The 14484-nt window shown below is 47.1% G+C and overlaps 1 protein-coding gene across 10 annotated transcripts in view; it reads right to left on the bottom strand.

The window, feature by feature from the left end:
• Positions 1-14047, bottom strand: part of BRD4 (bromodomain containing 4) — a 212417-nt gene extending 198370 nt beyond the window's left edge. For 9 of the 10 annotated variants that reach the window (XM_030545377.1, XM_030545381.1, XM_030545380.1 and 6 more), the window contains exon 1: positions 13890-14047. The gene's annotated coding sequence lies outside the window, so the exon portion shown is untranslated. Of the gene's footprint in view, positions 1-12920; positions 12993-13889 lie in introns of those variants that run through there. The other variant, XM_030545375.1, reaches the window with a different exon arrangement.
• Between the last annotated feature and the right edge of the window lie 437 nt (positions 14048-14484).

The raw sequence follows: 14484 nt of genomic DNA, 5'->3' as shown, positions 1-14484 counted from the left end.
TAAGGGAGCACTGCACAACTTTAAATGAGCATGTTCTCTAATTGATCAGCAATGTAACAACAAAACAATGTTGTTGGGACGACTAAGTGAGGAGTTACTGCACTAACATCCAGCTATTTTCTTCTACATGCAAGAATTAGTGAACTGTGGTAATTCCTTTGATTTTTCACAAACTAAAATACCACACTGTACTGAAATTATGAATGCTAGAGACTGAATTCAGCCCCTTCTAAGAAATCCTAGTTAATAGGAGTAACTATTGCCTTGGACCATAAAGTTTTCATACCTAATACTTACTAATAAATGTACCAAAATATGAACGGATACTGCCTGGGTACCCCATAACCCCTCTTAAACCTTTGTGTAGGCTAAGCACATCTAAAGAAAAATGAAGATTCAGAATTTGAGTTTACTAGCTACCTCCTGAGAGATCCAAACCTTCAAAATGCAGTGAATATGAAGTATCTAATACACAGGCCCAGATTTTTAAATGTATTTCAATAATGCTCTGCTCAGCTTTCAACCCCATTGAAAGTCAATGGGTCTTAGACTCTTAACTGCCTAAATCACTTCTGAAAATAGGACTTAGACCCCCTAAGTAACTTTTCAAATTCTCCATCACTGACAGTTTTGGATTCTCCATCATGGACAATTTTTTAAATCAAGACTGGATGTTTTTCTAAAACATATACTGTAGGAATTATTTTGAGGAAGCAATAATTAAGCAGCCAATTTGCAAACATCTGAAAGATAATAAGGTAATAAGTAACAGTCAGCATGACCTTGGCACAAAAAGTGGGAACGTGCTAATAAAGTTTGTGGATGACACAAAGCTGGGAGGTACTGCTAATACAGAGAAGGACCAGGATATCATATAGGAAGATCTGGATGACCTTGTAAACCTGGAGTAATAGTAATAGGATGAAATTTAATAGTGAAAAGTGCAAAGTCATGTATTTAGGGATTAATAACAAGAATTTTAGTTATAAATTGCGGACACATCAGTTGGAAGTAACAGAGGAGGAGAAGGACCTTAGAGTATTGGTTGATCACAGGATGACTATGAGCCGCCAACGTGATATGGTCATGAAAAAAACTGACGTGGTCTTGGGATGCATCAGGCGAGGTATTTCCAGTAAAGATAAGGAAGTGTTAGCACCGTTATACAAGGCACTGGTGAGACCTCATCCTGAATAGTGTGTGCAGTTCTGGTCTCCCATGTTTAAGAAGGATGAATTCAAACTGCAACAGGTACAGAGAAGGGCTATTAGGATGATCCAAGGAATGGAAAACCTGTCTTATGAAAGGAGACTCAAAGAGCTTGGCTTGTTTAACCTAGCCAAAAGAAGGCTGAGGGGAGATATGATTGCTCTCTATAAATATATCAGAGGGATAAACATCAAGGAGGAAGACAAATTATTTAAGCTTAGTATCAATGTGGACACAAGAACAAACAGATATAAACTGCACACTAGGAAGTTTAGACTTCAAATTAGATGAAGGTTTCTAACCATTAGAGGAGTGAAGTTCTGGAACAGCCTTCCAAGGGGAGCAGCGGGGGCAAAAGACATATCTGGCTTCAAGACTAAGCTTGATAAGTTTATGGAGGGGATGGTATGATGTGATAGCCTAATTTGGCAATTAATTGATCTTTCATTATTAGCAGATAAATATGGGATGGGGTCTGAGTTACTACAGAGAATTCTTTCCTGGGTGCTGGATGGTGAGTCTTGCTCACATGCTCAAGGTTCAACTGATCGCCGTATTTGGGGTTGGGAAGGAATTTTCCTCCAGGGCAGATTGGCAGAGGCCCTTGGAGGTTTTTCACCTTCTTCTGCAGTGAGAGGCACGGGTCACTTGCTGGAGGATTATCTGCACCCTGAGGTCTTTAAACCACGATTTCAGGACTTCAATAACTCAGACATAGGTTAGGGGGTTGTTACAGGAGTGAGTGGGTGAGATTCTGTGGCTTGTGTTGTGCAAGAGGTCAGACTAGATGGTCCCTTCTGACCTTAAAGTCTATGAGTGTTAAACCAACCTGATAGCTTTCTTTGACAGGGTAACAAGCCTTGTAGATAGGGGGAAGTGGTATATCTTGACTTTACTAAGGCTTTTGATACTGTCTCGCATGACCTTCACATAAACTAGGAAATGCAACCTAGATAAAGCTACTATAAGGTGAGTGCAAAACTGGTTGGAAAGCCATTCCCGGAGAGTAATCATCAGTAGTTCACAGTCATTCTGGAAGGATATAATAAGTGGGGTCCCACAGGGATGAATTCTGGGTCCAGTTCTGTTCAATATGATTTAGATAATGGCACAGAGAATACACGTATAAAGTTTGTGAGCAATACCAAACAGGGAGGGGTTGCAAGTGCTTTGGAGGACAGGATTAAAATTCAAAATGATCTGGACAAAATGGAGAAATGGTCTAAGTAAATAGGATGAAATTCAATAAGGACAAACGCAAAGTACTCTACTTAGGAAGGAACAATCAGTTGCACACAAACAAAATAGGAAATGACTGCCTAGGAAGGAGTACTGCAAGGGGTCATAGTGGACCACAAGCTAAATATGAATCATAGAATAGATTATTAGGGTTGGAAGGGACCTCTGGAGATCATCTAGTCCAACCCCCTGCTCAAAGCAGCACCAATGCCCAAATGGACCCCTCAAGGATTGAACTCATAACCCTGGGTTTAGCAGGCCAATGCTCAAACCAGTGAGCTATCCCTGCCCCCCCCCCATCAACAATGTAACACTTTTGCAAAAAAAGCCAAATTCATTCTGGGATGTATTAGCAGGAGTGTTGTAAGCAAGACACAAAAAGTAATTCTTCCACTCTACTCTGCGCTGATTAGGCCTCAACTGGAGTACTGTGTCCAGTTCCGGGTGCCACATTTCAAGAAGGATATGGACAAACTGGAGAGTTTCCAGAAAAGAGTAACAAAAATTAAAGATACAGAAAACATGACTTATGAGGGAAGACTGAAAAAACTGGGTTTGTTTAGTCTGGAGAATAGACTGAGAGGGGGACATAACCGTTTTTAAGTACAGAAAAAGTTGTTCGGAGGAAGAGGGAGAAAAATTGTTTTCTTTAACCTCTGAGAATAGGACAAGAAGCAATGGACTCAAATAGCAGCAAAAGCACCTTAGGTTGGACATTAGGAAAAACTTCCTGTCTGGGTGGTTACGTAGGTAGGTTGTGGAATCTCCATCACCGGACATTCTTAAGAGCAAGTTGGACAAACACCTGTCAGGGATGGTCTAGATAATACTTAGACCTGCCATGAATTCAGGGGACTGGACTAGAAAACCTCTTGAGGTCCCTTCCAGTTCTATGATTTTATAATAGTGGATGGTCAAAAGACACCTTTAAACTTTAGCATATCCCATTCTTTTGTTGGAAAAAAAGGGCTATCCAAAGCAACAACAGCAGTATCTATTTTTCTTGCTCTTGATTTTTTTCTTTTTTTGATCAGCATGATCCTGGGAACAGGAGTGAGCTGAAGTGCAAAATTACGTTTTTTGTGGGTGGGTGGGGGGGAAGAGACTGAATAGGCTACTCAATGAATTTTGACTGTGCAAAGCTTCCACATAATTTATATGTGTAGATCATTCCTGTCAAGGATTTTACTATAGAAGATAAGCATCGAGTGACTTTGAGTCCACTTGACATTTCAATATACTATCTAGCCAAAGCAAAAAGCGTCAAGAAATCTTGTTGATTCCCTGCTAACAAGCATTTTATGCACACATGCAGTGTTAACTCAGGCCCAGTTAAATGAGTTAATGGATCACATACCACAGTAGTAATCAGTGAACAACAATCTAGACCAGGGATCAGCAACCTTTCAGAAGTGGTGTGCCGAGTCTTCATTTATTCACTCTAATTTAAGGTTTTGCATGCCAGTAATACATTTTAATGTTTTTAGAAGGTCTCTTTCTATAAATCTATAATATATAACTAAACTATTGTTGTATATAAGGTTTTAAAAATGTCTAAAAAGCTTAATTTAAAATTAAATTAAAATGCAGAGCCCCCCGGACTGGTGGCCAGGACCCAGGCAGTGTGCCACTGAAAATTAGCTTGCGTGCCGCCTTCAGCACACATGCCATAGGTTGCATACCCCATCTAGACCACTGATACTCAGACTGTGGCTCTTGAGCTGCAAACGGCTCTTCAGTGTGTCTCCTGCAGCTCTTTGCAGCACTTGGTTAATAACATAGTAAAAGCACCCTGATTTGGTTAATAAGTAAATATTTTAATACCAATTGTATTTGATAAAATATTTGGTCTGTCATTTAATCTGAGAATAATATCTATATATAAACTAAGTATTTTCCTATTATATTATTTAAAAACGAATATATAGGTACTATAGTAAATGAAACAATGAATTCATACTACTGTGGCTCTTTTGAGTAACGTTAGTAGCTCACTTTGCTCCTGAACCACTGAGGTCTGAGGCACTGCACCATGCAGTGTTTGGAAGGCCTTCATAGATTCCAAGGCCAGAAGGGACAGTTGCAATCATTGAGTCTGACTTCCTGTATAACATAGCCCACAGAATCAAAGGACTGGAAGGGACCTTGAGAAGTCATCTAGTCCAGTCCCCTGCACTCAGTATTATCCAGACCATTCCTGCCAGGTGTTTGTCTAACCTGCTCTTAAAAATCCCCAATGATGGAGATTCCATAACCTCCCTAGGCAATTTATTCCAGTGCTTAACCATTCAGACAGTTAGGAAGTTTTTCCTAATGTCCAACCTAAACTGCCCCTGCTGAAATTTAAGCCCATTGCTTCTTGTCCTATCCTCAGAGGTTAAGAAAAACCATTTTTCTTCCTCCTCCTTGTAACAACCTTTTATGTATTTGAAAACTGGTATGTTCCCCCCTCAGTCTTCTCTTTTCCAGAGTAAACAAACCCAGTTTTTTCAATCTTCCCTCAAAGGTCATGTTTTCTATTTATTTGAGACTATTTATCCAGTTTGTCCAAATCATTTTGAATTTTAATTCTATCCTCCAAAGCACTTGCAACCCCTCTAGCCTGGTATCATCCAAAACTTTATAAGTGTATTTATTCTCTATGCCAATATCTAAATCACTGATGAAGGTACTGAACAGAACTGGACTCAGAACTGATCCCTGTGGGACACCACTTGATATACCCTTTCAGCTTGATTGAACCACTGATAACTACTCACTGGGAATGGTTTTCCAACCAGTTATGCACCCACTTTATAGTAGCTCCATCTAGGTCACGGGTCTCAAACTCAAATGACCACAAGGGCCACATGAGGACCAGTACATTGGCCCGAAGGCCGCATTACTGACACCTCCCCCCCCGCTGCCCTCGGCCCCATCCCCACTCCACCCCTTCCATGAGGCCTCGGCTCTTCCCACCCCTTCCCTACCCCATTCCAATCCCTTCCCTGAAATCCTCACTCCAACTCCACCCTCTCCCTGCCTCCAGGGGGTACAGGAGGGGTGTGCCGGGGGTTCAGGGCAGGGAGTTGGGGTGTGGGGTGCAGGAGGGGTGAGGAGTGTGGCAGGGGGTTGGAGTGCACGCACCAGGGTGTTCAGGGCAGGGGGTCAGGTGCAGAGTGCAGCAGGCGGCTCAGGGAAGGGGGTTGGGGAGCGCGGCATGAGGTTCAGGGCAGGGGGTCAGGTGCAGGGTGTGGCAGGCAGCTCAGGGAAGGGGGTCAGGGTGCAGGGTACAGCAGGGGGCTGGAGTGCATCAAGGGGCTCAGGGCAGGGGGTTCGATTGCAGAAGGGGCTCGGTGGGCGGGTTCTGGCCCGGCATGCACCAGGGGCAGGGCAGGCTTCCTGCCTGCCTGCCCTGCCCCCACACCGCTCTAAGAAGCGGCTGGAACATGGGAGAGCAAGGGCACAGGGGTGTGCGTTGCTGTTACTTCAGGCACCACCCCCAGCATCTCTCATTGGCCGGGAACGGGGAACCGCAACCAATGGGAGCTGCTGGGGGCAGTGCCCAAAGCAACATCAACGCACACCCTTGCGCCTCTCTTCCTCCACATTCTTCCCAGTTCCCGGAACCATGCGGGGACAGGGCAGGAAACCTCCCCTGCCCCTGGTGCACGTTGGGCCAGAGCCGCTCTAGGTAAACACTGAGAAAGGGTGGGGGGGCGAGAGGACCACGCAGGCCGCAGAAAATAACCTCGCGGGCCACATGCGGCCCACGTGTTTGAGACCTCGATCTAGGTTGTATTTCCCAAGTTTGTTTATGAGAAGGTCATGCAAGACAGAATCAAACAACTTACTAAAGTCAAGGTATACCACATCTACCACTTCCCCACTACCCACAAGGCCCATTATCCTGTGAAAGAAAGCTATTAGGTTGATTTGACATGATTTGTTCTTGACAAATCCATGCTGTTAATTATCTTATTATCTTCTAAGTGTTTGCAAATTGATTGCTTAATTATTTGCTCCATTACCTTTCTGGGAACTGAAGTTAAGCTGACTGGTCTGTGATTCCCTGGGTTGTCCTTATTTCCATTTTTATAGGTTGGGATTATATTTACTAGGGTGTGGATTGCAATTAACTCAAAAAAATTAACTGTGATTAAAAAAATTAACTTTCTCGCTCAGGGGTGTGAAAAAACCACACCCCTGAGCGCTGCAAGATACAGCGCTGTAAAGTGTCAGTGTAAACAGTGCCGTAGCGCTGGGAGTGCGGTTCCCAGAGCTGCAAGCTAAACCCCATGAGGATGTGAAGTACGTGCAGCGCTGGGAGAGCTGGCACTGCGACTACACTCACATTTCAAAGTGCTGCCACGGCAGTGCTCTCGCAGCAGCGCTTTGAAGTTTCGAGTGTAGCCATACCCTAACAGATGTATTGGAGCATAAGCTTTTGCGGGGCAATACCCACTTCATCCGATGCAAGTTTGTTTACATTTACAGGAGATACTGCTGCCTGCTTCTTATTTACAATGTCACCTGAAAGTGAGAACAGGTATTCATATGGCACATGTTGTTTGATCTATGAACACTGTCACTGCAGATTTAACAAAATGCAAAGAAGGATGATGGAGTGTATCTCCACACAAGATCAGATGGGAAACACTTTAACCTGTCCCGATATCAGTCAAAGACCCAAATCAAAAAGGTGCTAATCAAGGACCTTCTATTCGCTGATGATGCTGTTCTCATAGCCCACAATGAAGGTCTAGTATAAGATGGACCACCTTTCAAGTACTTGTCAGGCATTTGCTCTCACAACCAGCATCAAAAAACTGTTCTGTTAGGATAGAGGGTTTCACAAGATTATTCAATTACCTTAAATACAAACCAGCTAGAAGTGGTTCAAAAGTTCAGCTATTTAGATTCTACATGCATCTGACGAAATCGGTATTCACCCATGAAAGCTCATGCTCCAAAACGTCTGTAAGGTGCCACAGGACTCTTTGCTGCTTTTACAGATCCAGACTAACACGGCTACCCCTCTGATATTAGATTCTACAGTGACCACCAACCTCTCACTGGATGAAGAACTAAATGTTCACACTGGAAAGGCTGCCATCACCTTCAGCAGACTAACAGAGCATGGAACAATTCAAAGCTTATCATCAAGACCAAAATGCTAGTGGTACCAAGCTTGTGACCTCAGCAATCATGTATGGTGGGAAAACATGGACAATTGATACTCATCAGGAGTTTCAATTTACGTTGTTTACGCTGCATACTCAAACAAGATAAAGTGGGTGAGACAATATCTTTTACTGGACCAACTTCTGTTGGCGGGACAGAAGTTTCTGAGGGCTTGTCTACATCAGAAAGTTGCAGCGCTGGTGAGGGAGTTACAGCGCTGCAACTTTGAGAGTGTCCACATCTGCAGGGCATCACCAGCGCTGCAACTCCCTCTTTGCAGCGCTGGCCGTACTCCCGTTTTGTCTCGGGTGTAGAGGATCCAGCGCTGGTGATCCAGCGCTGGTAATGCAATGTAGACACTCACCAGCGCTTTTCTTGACCTCCGTGGAAGGAGGAAGCCTCTGGTAATCAAGCTGGTTTCCTTTCCCGGTTTGCCCTCTCGGTCCCGGAGCCAGCCAGCAAACCGCAGGGAAGGAGACCTGCTTGCTCGGGGTTCCGGGACCGAGAGAGCAAACCGGGAACGCCGCGGTTTGCTCTCTCGGTCCCGGAGCCAGCCAGCAAACCGCGGGGAAGGAGACCTGCTTGCTCGGGGTTCCGGGACCGAGAGAGCAAACCGGGAACGCCGCGGTTTGCTCTCTCGGTCCCGGAGCCAGCCAGCAAACCGCGGGGAAGGAGACCTGCTTGCTCGGGGTTCCGGGACCGAGAGAGCAAACCGGAAAAGGAAACCAGCTTCGCCGCGGTTTGCTCTCTCGGTCCCGGAACCCCGAGCAAGCAGGTCTCCTTCCCCGCGGTTTGCTGGCTGGCTCCGGGACCGAGAGAGCAAACCGCGGCGTTCCCGGTTTGCTCTCTCGGTCCCGGAACCCCGAGCAAGCAGGTCTCCTTCCCTGCGGTTTGCTGGCTGGCTCCGGGACCGAGAGAGCAAACCGCGGCGAAGCTGGTTTCCTTTCCCGGTTTGCTCTCGCGTTCCCGGAGCCAGCCAGCAAACCGCGGGGAAGGAGACCTGCTTGCTCGGGGTTCCGGGACCGAGAGAGCAAACCGGGAAAGGAAACCAGCTTCGCCGCGGTTTGCTCTCTCGGTCCCGGAACCCCGAGCAAGCAGGTCTCCTTCCCCGCGGTTTGCTGGCTGGCTCCGGGACCGAGAGAGCAAACCGCGGCGTTCCCGGTTTGCTCTCTCGGTCCCGGAACCCCGAGCAAGCAGGTCTCCTTCCCCGCGGTTTGCTGGCTGGCTCCGGGACCGAGAGAGCAAACCGCGGCGAAGCTGGTTTCCTTTCCCGGTTTGCTCTCTCGGTCCCGGAACCCCGAGCAAGCAGGTCTCCTTCCCCGCGGTTTGCTGGCTGGCTCCGGGACCGAGAGAGCAAACCGCGGCGAAGCTGGTTTCCTTTCCCGGTTTGCTCTCTCGGTCCCGGAACCCCGAGCAAGCAGGTCTCCTTCCCTGCGGTTTGCTGGCTGGCTCCGGGACCGAGAGAGCAAACCGCGGCGAAGCTGGTTTCCTTTCCCGGTTTGCTCTCTCGGTCCCGGAACCCCCCTTGAAGCCGCCCAACAGCGCTGCAGTGTGGCCACATCTAACACCACTTGCAGCGCTGGTTGCTGTAAGTGTGGCCACTCTGCAGCGCTGGCCCTATACAGCTGTACTAATACAGCTGTAACAACCAGCGCTGCAAAATTTTAGATGTAGACATGGCCTGAGTTTACACAGAGCTCTTTCTGCACTGATACTTGTAATCATCCACATTCATCTGAACATTTGACTACAAATCACTATAGACAAAAGACATAACCAGTTTGTGAAGAAAAACAAAGTCAATGAGGCTAAGATTAAGAAAGCTTTCAGGACAGAGTAAATGCCTATTCTGCACACATGCTAAATCTACTGTCAAAAGATCTGAAAGGATAGGTGAGATATTATCTATGCTCCTGATTGCACACAATGGACTCCCATAACCCCACAGACGTCAACATTTCTTTGCACAAGTACAGGGATCCACCCACACAGGACCTTGATCTTACAACTGGATTTGTGATTAAGTTACTTTTCAATAGCCACTTTACAGCTGCCAAATACAAACAGAAAGGTGGCAGCACATATTTGTCACATCTCAAGTAATAAGATGAAATACTTTTGCAGTTTGCCTACAAGTTTATGTTTCAGACTAATCCAAGTGAATAAAGATCTGTGAAGAATGTAGACTGAGTGCTTCTCTATGCTTAAGAGGCTGCCACTGCAGCGCTTCAGTGAAGTCATTACCAAAAACAATGGGAAGACTTCTACTGTCAGCATAGGTAATCCACCTCCTCAAGAAGCAGTAGTTATGTCAATGAGAGAAGAAGTCCTCCCATTAATACAGTGCTGTCTACACCAGGAGTAAGGTCAGTATAACTGTGTCACTCAGCAGCGTGGATTTTACTTGCCAGAAAAAAAATCACTAAGAAATTGTTCAAAATACTGAAACCAGTAGTAATGGCATATAAATTTGTATAGAGAACTTAGTGTTCCTTGGCTGAAGCTGTTGAAGTGTGGAGGAAGACAAATTTTTTACTGAAATGCAATTGATAAAATGCATGTTCTGCAAGTATTATGTGGCAGTCCTAATTATTTTCTAAAATATATGACCAGTTTCTGCATGTGCTGGTTCCACCCACAGCAGCAGAACCAACACCTGCACCTGACTATTTATAAAACTTAATTCATAATCAATTAAACCTAAAATTGCAAGCCATACCATAAATTTTCAAATTAAGTTGGGGCTTTACAAATCTAGTATAAATTGACGATTTTCAAAGTCCCTCCACCATTTCATTCTATTTTTATGAAAAATGATCTGTAAATACAACAGAGAATCCAACATACAAAGTAGCCTGCAGAATTAAGTTTACATGCGTCTATCCATACTATAACAGTATCATACACAACCACTAGTCATAATTCATGATCTTGGCTGTCTGGTAAATATTTGCCAGTTTAATTCTTTCCATCTCAGAATAGTATGCATCTCAAATACAGATCTACAGCACATGCACTTCCTACACTTTCCAGCTATTTTCCTGGTCTGTTTTTATAAAACGTGCACTAAATCTGAACAACACTAAAACTTTAGATTAAAAACAAGTCTTTCTACAAAAGCATTGCTAAACAAGAACTTCACAGAAACACAGTCTCAAAAAAATCTAACAAGGCTTATTGAGAGTTAATTGATGTTTATCATTTATAACTATTTGTTTAAGTGACACATAATTTTTGGCCTTTTTTAGTTTTAACATCATCTACCTATAAGGCACTATTTAGGTAAAGAACACAGTGTGAACATCAGCAGTATTTAAAGGAAGATAAAGATGTGTCCTGACCCATTCCTGAAATCAATCCAGTTCCAGGACAGACCATAGTTTCACTTTACATGATTAACAAGCAGCAGGAAAAGAAAAAAAAAGTTACTAAAAAATAAGCAAAATAGTCTTCACATTTTTATATAAACAGTTAATGGAACTATGAAAATATAGAAGTATTACTGAAACACTTTTGCTATAGCTATGAAAGAGGAATTTTAGCCACATTACCAGCAGTGCAAGTAGATCTAACTTCTCTGGTTATATTTTAAGTAGAATTCACTAGTCAATCACAATGCAATGACAGCATATTATATAGGCAAATTCTAGTTCTCATGTCTAACTGAAGTTAGAACAGTTTTACCTCTTCCACACAATACAGTCAGTAGGGACATGGTCAGCTTCCTTTTCCTCTCATACTACCAACTCTCCTTCCCAAAACATGGACCAGCCTTCTTAATAGGAAGTTCTGTTTCTGAATAGACTGTTTACACTTAAGGAACATTCTATAATCTAGGCAACAATTTGGGGGGGGGGTGGGAATCAGAGTGGGAGAAGCACTGCAGGCAGGAAGAAAATATTAGCCACACAATTTCATATTAGCAGAAATCATACTGTTAGGAATGGTCTAAAATGATAATACTTAGTCCTGCCATGAGTGCAGGGAATTGGACAAGATGACCTTGAGGTCCCTTCCAGTCCTACAACTATGATTTATTTATTTACAGAATCAGGTGCTTTAGATGCAATCAACTATATTTTTGAGGGGGTGGGGAGTTGTAGAACAATTTTGCATTTAACTTTCCTGTAAGTGGCTACTTCAAATTATCTAGTTCACAATATATAAACAGCTGTGTCAATATTTTTAGTACACATCAAAATAAACCACAGTTCTGAGTTTTTTTTAAATTCACTAGTGTTATTTGTAACATTTAGGATTAAAACCAGTAGTTTAAGAAATTCTCTATACAGAATGTACCACCAAATACACAGTATAGTCAGTTCCACTGTTTCTATCACTGTATACAGTTTTCAGAGTAGTAGCCGTGTTAGTCTGTATCAGCAAAAAGCATGAGGAATACTTGTGGCACCTTAGAGACTAACAAATGTATTTGGGCATAAGCTTTTGTGGGCTAAAACCCACTTCTTCAGATACATGCAGTGGAAAATACAGTAGGAAGATGTGTGTATACATCTGATGAAGTGAGTTTTAGCCCACAAAAGCTTATGCCCAAGTACATGTTAGTCTCTAAGATGCCACAAATATTCCTCGTTCTTATCACTGTATAGGTACTACAACTTATTTGAGTCTTTCAAACCGTGAGACATCGTTTGTTTTTCTATACTGCAAAATGACTAAATCTGAACAGCCAGTATAGTAAGTGGCATCAGTTTATACTCTGAAGTGCACCAGAATTCAAAACAAACAAAAAAAAAAGTCAAGGTTCATCAAAAGCACACACTGTTCAAAGTCTTCCTTCCAATCAGGCCCGTTGAAACCGGAATCAGCGCCTCAGTGCGGTTTGCGGGACCTTGCTGGTGCCGCACTTACTATGCAATCTCAAAGAGGACCGCTCGCCAGCGGCTGTTTGCCGGACATTAAAGTGCCAGCAGGCCGCTACGAGCTGTATCGCTGGGTTACAGTGAACAGGGTTTAACGCCGAGCCGCCTCCTACTGCACCAGCGCCGCCGCTCCCTTCCCAGTGACCCGTCCCCACCCGGCCCTCCGCAGAGACCGACCCGCCCGCCCAAGCACCAGGACTCGCACGTGTGGGCGCTGGGCCCAGCCACCCTGGCAGTTCGGGGGCGGCCGGGCCTGAACGCCATGAGGAGCCGGGCTCGATCTATCCGCATCCACCCCGCGGGGGTGGCGGCCGCAGCCCGGCCTAACGGCGCGGAGAGACGCGGCTGGCCCGGGCTGGCGTGACCCACGAAGGAGCCGGGGCGTGTAGAGCCCGCGAGGGTGGGGTGCGTGACCGCCTCACTCACCGCAAGCCGCGGGGCCGGGCCGGGCCGCTGCCTCCACTCCGGAGCCACCGCTTCCTCCTCCGGCTCGATGACAAAATGGCGGCGGCAGGAAGTACCATCAGCTCCGCCGCCCCGCCCCAGGGCCCCTGCTCTCGTACGCTGCGCAATCCGCTTACTGAGCTACCCGCCGCCCAGCGGGGCCCAACGGCCCCTCGCACACAGGCACCCCTAGGCAGACCGCGGACCGAAGAGCTTTTCCCCACTCACCAGGGGACAAACGCTCCTACGCAAACGGCGCGCCTGCTAAAAAAAATACATCAGGCTACTCAGGTGGCTACGCAAATAGCGCTAAAGCTCTATTCACCTACCTCTCCAGGGAACAGCCATCCTCAGCGAAGAATCGCACCCAACGTTCGTAAACCGCAGTCCGCGCGCGGGGGAAAGCACTATCTGCGCAAATCACGTAGCCCACAGATGGGGCCAAATCTCTCTCCCACGCAAACTCTGCACCCTATGCCCGGCGTTCGCTTTCCACCGCAATCGGCGCAACAGAGCCAGAGACGCCCTCTACGTAAATCACGTAGCATTCTGCAGGTTACCCAACCGCCAAATGCGTAAACAGCAGAAAAAGCCGATCCCCTTACCCGTTCTCATACCCCACCTACGCAGACCGCTGGCTGCAGAACGCGGGCTACGTGAACGGCACAACAGCGGCCTGCAGGGCCTCTCCTGCTACGCACACAACGTAGTACTCCCCTCTAAGAGAAAAGCGGGGCGGAATACAACGTTTGAGCAGCAGGCCTCAGCCTGGGACAGACGTCCCAGCGAAGACTGCGTAGCCTCCCTGACGCAGCGGCCGCATTACACAATGCGGGTTACGCTAGCAGGACAACGTAACCAAGGATGGTGAATACCGACACCCTCACCTCCGCTCGACCGCGCCCCCCAGTCAAGGGAGCCGCTTCCCTCGCGCGCGGACTCGGCTCTCACCTGAGGGACAGGCCGCGCGCTCTCCACCCTCCCGCCGGACCGGGTGCCGTGGGGCCCGGAGGGGGGGAGGCGTCTCTTCCGCGTCGCGCTGGGGCCGGGGCCTCCGAGGGGCAGCGAGAAGGACCGATAGCGGCTCCGCACTGACTTCACCGCGCAGCGCTCTGCGTCGCGGCGCAACAGAGCACGCAACCGACGCATCCCGCGCAGGCTACGTGCGTCCGCTCCACTCCCTAAGCCTCGCCCCCGCCATTTCCTAAGCCCGCCCCTCGAGCGCCAGGCCTGAGGGGGAGCCGGGAGTGCAGAGAGGTCCGGTCGCTGTGCTGCCGGGCAGCCGCTACAGGGGGCCCGGCCCGGCCCGGCCCGGCCCTGGGGAGGGAGCGGGAGCGCGAGCGCCGCGGCCGAGCGGGGTATTGCGCGGGGGAAGACAGACGCTCTTGGGTCTGCAGCCACTTGGGGATTGCACGGCAGCCACGTTGCGGGGGGGCGGGGGAGAGAGCTCTGCAGTGGTGGAGGTGTGCGGGGGGAGGGGCAGCTGTGCGGAGCAGGGGGTGTGCGGGGGGGAGGGGCAGCTCTGCAGCAGGCGGTGACTGCAGCC

The sequence above is a fragment of the Gopherus evgoodei genome, unplaced genomic scaffold, assembly GCF_007399415.2.
Source record: "Gopherus evgoodei ecotype Sinaloan lineage unplaced genomic scaffold, rGopEvg1_v1.p scaffold_37_arrow_ctg1, whole genome shotgun sequence".
In the NCBI taxonomy this organism is placed as follows: Eukaryota; Metazoa; Chordata; order Testudines; family Testudinidae; genus Gopherus; species Gopherus evgoodei.
Note: the sequence above shows the minus strand (reverse complement) of the source record. Positions and strands in the feature narration are given on the sequence as shown.